We start from the raw sequence: 5,560 nt of genomic DNA on the forward strand, positions 1-5,560 counted from the left end.
GGAGGAGTCTGGCACAGCCCTGCAGCCCTCCCTACGGTGTGGGCCAGCCCCCCAATCTGCATGCTGGATGACAGGAGGCTGCTGCTGCTGGCTGGGGCTGGTGCTGAGTGCAGTCCATGCTGAGAACCAGGAAGACTGCTGCTGCCACTTGCCCCAGCCAGCAGTGACAGCATGCTGTCATCCCATGCACAGATCTGGGGGCTGGCACCCCCAAGAGGGCTGCAGGGCTGTGCCAGACTCCTCCCAGGGGGCGCAGACCCATGGATCTGCATGCCAGATGGCAGGAGGCTGCCAGCTGGGACTGATACTAAAGCAAATATTCCCAGCTTTGAAACTTGAAACATTTTGAAACTTTGAAATGTTTCGAGTGCCCTTGTTTCATTTCCAAGCTGTTTCAAAGGCTTTTGTTTCATTTCTATTTTGCTGTTTCGAGCTCAAAACACATCAAAATAGCTTTGAAAAAAAACACCTAGAGAAATTTTGCACAGCACTAATAAGTATGCCATAGGCCCACAAAAGGAATTTAGCATGTTAGGAGATGTGTGACACTCACCATTATGCTTGGGTATTAAAGCATCAGATAATGAACTCTGAGGACTAACTGATAAAGAAACACATTTCCTTTTCTTCAGGACACTAACCTCTACTAATTTGAATTGGATCAGCATTGTAGCAAGGCATGTTCTGCATTAACTAGGTTTATTTTTCAGGGGTACGGTTATTACAGGGTTGATGCACTGTACTATAGAACATTATAAAAATTGCAGTATTGCACATTTTCAGCAGCTAATTTTCTGGTTTCTGAATCTAGGCTTTTAAATATTTTTCTAAATGCCAGATATGATTCATATACTTTAACAGACTTCCCACTGGTTGCAAAATTCCTTACTCCATAGCCATTTTAGGACAAATTTTAATCATGTGTCAGTCTGAATCCTGTTTTTGTATTCACTTCTGTATATTTCCATGCATAAAACTTTACCTTGCAACTACTCAGTTTGCATATACACAAATGGTAACTACACATGCCAAAACCATACCAGTGCAATCAATAGCACCTTCAACAGAGATCATGCAATACTGGAATGAAGGGTGGTAAGTTTAGCTCTTTAAACCCTAGTACATTTTGACAGAAAAATATGTAAAAACTACTTCATCTTTCTCAGCCTTATTGCATGTACATATTCAAGGTGATAGTCCCTTTGTATGGAATTCTGGTCCAAGGTTTGTGTAATAGTTAAGCCATATAGGAAATAGATTTTGTGCATACGTATATAGATATTGTGAATAGAGCTGGATGCATACCCACCTTTCAGTTGACTACTCTAGTAAAAAAATACAGTAACTTTTTATGCTAGACTCTATTTTCCTGGTTTACAATTATGATATCTTGAAATTGATGATTAAGGCTCAATAAAATATATACCTGTGCAACACTGTTCCCTTCTTCAAGGGTTGTATTGATTGGGATTATTTTGGTGTCTGAAATCTTGTTAGACTAAATGCAGGGAAAGAAGAAACTTAAAGTTTGACTCTCTCTGGGATGAACTTGTAGGACTGGCATTTACAAAAGGTATAAGTTGACTTGTAAACTAAGATAATTTGATGTCTTAATCATTGAAAGATTGAACAGGGAATCCCATTGTGTTATCACTACAAAATCATATTTCAGAACAGCACCCTTAAGAAATTTGCAAACAATTCACAACTGGGGGTGGGGGGATGCTTGTTTGTACCAATTTGTTTGAAAACAGCACCACAAGGAGATATATGAAACATCCATATGACCACAGAATTTGAATTCTCATATCTCTAACTGAATGCAAAACATATAAATTAAAAAGGTGACTATAATTTGCTTTGAAAATGGGGTTATACTGAAGCTAAGGTATACTACTCATAATATCTAGAGGTGTCATAATAGATATTTTGAACTAACAGGAAAGTTAACATTTTAGAATTAAAAATAATTACTTTTTTTGCCCATAGAGAACAAGTAGTTAACATCCATGCCTTAAATACCAAAATCCAGTACTAAGAAAGAGTTGACCCATGTTTCCCAGTAGCAGTAAATTGACATTAATAGGGCTATGGCAACTGAGGAAGTTTTTATGGGTGAAGTTTTCCTTTATTAAGTGCAGCCCCAAATGGTCAGACAAGAGTCTTTGGGTAAATGTGATATTTTATTAGACCAACTAAATAGTTGGAAAAACTGTTCTTTGCAAGCTTTTGGGGACAAATACCCTTCTTCAGGCATTGGAAGGGTGTTTGTGCCTGAAATCTTTCAAAAAACAAATTTTCCAACTATTTAGTTGGTCTAATAAAACATATTACATTTACTCAGAACCTTGTGTGCCGATGTCCTTAGACCAACATGGCTACAACCAACAGCTCTATACGGTGATCCTACCATTGCTCTTGAGGGAGTCTCGCACAAAGATAAAGGTTTTGTTCTATGTTGGGGCACATATATGACGGTATGTAGCCTTTGCAATACCTAGCTTAGACGTGCCCTCTCAACAAAGATGTACGAGGTACACATTCATTCCAATCTCTGCTGCAGGGTACTCAAATCTAAATATCTCGTGTCCCTAGGTATATACTGTTTTGTGTTGAAGAACTTACTCCTGGATCGGGCCCATGCCGCCCGTCAGGCCCCACAGCTGCCTGAAAGCTTCTTGCCATGTCCCTCTCCCCTTTCCCCTGTAGGGAGTTGCTGGGCAGTCACTGTGGGGACCGGAAGGTGAGCATGTGGCTTCAGAGACCAGCAGAAATGCATTCCAGCTCAGTGTGTGAGATTGCCACAGGCTGTGGGGATCCTGGGAGCAGCCAGGAAGGGGAAACCAACCTGGCCAATGCCACCACACTCTAGGATGAGCCCAACCACCTGTGCAGCTCCTGACTGGCAGGAGGCAGCAGGACCCAATTCTGAAACCCAGTTCTAGAAAGCTAGCAACTGGGGCAGACACAGAGCAGACTTGGAAGCTTGGAAGCCCTCTAGCTGCAGGTCTGAACTGTGCATGGAAAGGAATTAATCCTTAATATGCAACTGCTCGCAGCATGTGCTAACTTTAACATTGATTAATATGCCTTAAGGTTACAACATGCTAATTGTAATGTATAACTAAACCCGCTATTTCCACTTAGGATTTTCAGCAGTGAACCCTGTTCTTAAGTTAGGTACCTAAACCAAGTTAACCTTGATTTAGGTACCTAACCTAGAGATATACCCCTAGAGCAATGGCACCAGTGGTTAAGACACTCACTGAAGAGTTTTTAAATCTGCATGCTGCCTCTACCTTTGCCACATTCCAAAATAATGCCATAGCCACCAGACTACTCAGTAAAATAGAAGCTACTCTCAGTCTCACATGATGAAGTTATTTCACTTAGCAGGAATAATTAAATATTCATTGAAACAGGAATCTGAGCCTGACCTTCCTATATCCTATAGTGTTGTAGAGTTTCTTTATCTCATTTGTGCTGTGTCCCAATAAATTGCATCTGAGAGAGTGCCACTCCAACCTCCCAAACAGCCTTGTAATTAAGATGCTGTATTAGCATATGGGTTATTTAGGTTCATGTTGCTAATACAAATCAGGAAGAAGGATTATATTTGGAAATGGGCCTTTCACTATCCACGTGAGTCTTTTGACTAACAGGACACACTAGGATCACATGGTCTTGTCACTGGCCATCTTTTTGTGATGACTTAGGCATTCTCCTGGTCTGCCTACTATTGTATTGGATTCTGCAAACATGTTAATCTGAGGAGTAAATGGACTGAGGATGGTATGTAGTGCATAGTTTGGCACCATTGAATCATTATTTTGTGCGTGCCCATCAACAAAGCCTTATGTGTCAAGGAGACTTACAAGTGAAAACTTACATGTTTAGGGACTTTAGGCACCTACAGCATTGGGTGACAGTTCATTTTGTAGTTCCAGGGTATACATATTGGTCACGTTTCACATGCTGATGTGAAATATTTTATGACAGTGTTTTATTTGTAGAGCATGTTGTTGCATCAGAAATGATGCATAGGTCCAGCTGTAAGTTTATATTTTGTGGTTTTTTTCACACAGCAACATTGGTGGATTTATGCCCCCATCCTTTTCAATGTATTTGTGGGCTGTTATGCAAATGCCATCTCTACAATTGGCTTGCCTGATAAACATAATTACAACAAGAAAAAAAATCTCATTTTTATTTTTTAGAAAAAATAAAAGGCCTGAAACCAAAGAAAAAAAAGGAAAACACAAATAAGTCTTTTTCCAGTGTTTGCATATCCAACAATAAAATCTAATTTATAACCTGCATTGCCATAGCTAATCTGAAATATTAGAAGTAGGAGAGCTACTAAGTGTTCTATAAGCTTAATAGTAGATAAGAATAAAGTTATTTGGCACAGAACCTTTCAATAATTGTGATATATTTAAAAAACAAATCTCAATGCCCTTAGCACACTGGGGTTTGGATCCAACAGCATCAGAGCTCAGCATCAGTGTTGAATCCATCAGCATCAGCGCTGTAGGTTTGAGCACTGGGCAGTAGCATGTTAGGAATGCTGTCTGACTTCAGGGGGATTGCTAAACTGAACATTTTATTTATCAAAGAGTATGCTGTAGGTTCTGTATGTATTAATAGCTTTAGAGGTATCACAATCTTTTCTGGTTGTTCCTACAGCCGGTCTGGTAGGATAAAGAAAAGCACATCCTTGAATAATTTTGTTCCTCTTAGCAAAAAGTGAGTTGAAGAATTGACAACTTAAAGTCTTTACCTTATGATCAGTATGAATTTCCTTTCAAACCTCCTTATTGCAACTTCTAATAACAAAAATGATTAAAATGAATTAGGCTGGAACATTTTGTCTACTTATAGAAAATGAGCTTTTGGAACATGGTTTCCCAAATATGTCTTCCAGACAGATTGTCTGAGTTTATTCTTATTTTACAATGTTGTATTATTTATAGTGGTTTCAGAATGGGTTCACTTCATATATTTTCTGCATATTTTATAATGAGTGATCCAATTAACTTACTTGAGTAAGATTTTTTTAAATGCCAGTTTAAATGATAAACTGTTCCCTGGTCATAAGAGTTCTTCAGTCATAGGATGTGATTTTTTTAAAGGGCTTCAGGTTCTTTAAATTAACTCTTAGCATAATACAACTTTACATTTTGTTTTAAATATTTCTCCATTGGACATGAGAGAAAAGTATACATACTAAATGAGAAAGAGATAATATATTGAAATAATAAGCATAAGCAATTACCAAATATTATACGAATATAATATGACCCTGCTTCATCAAAGCATTTAAGTACACACTTAGGCTAAGTACAGACAGTCAAAAAGTCCAAGGCTGAATCAATTCAGCCTTCCCAGATTAGTCTAAGCTGCTATGAGGAAGTGAACAGACACTTTGATTCTGGAAATGAAGCCACATGCAGCCTGCAGTGGCTGGAGCAAAGAGCTTGTGCCAGGGCTAGCCCAACACCCTGCAATGTGGAGTTTGTAGGGGAGGTGCAAAGCATCCTGGGATGCTGGGGAACTGTGA

This window comes from Gavialis gangeticus, unplaced genomic scaffold, assembly GCF_001723915.1.
Source record: "Gavialis gangeticus isolate Ggan-Ray unplaced genomic scaffold, GavGan_comp1, whole genome shotgun sequence".
NCBI lineage: Eukaryota > Metazoa > Chordata > Crocodylia > Gavialidae > Gavialis > Gavialis gangeticus.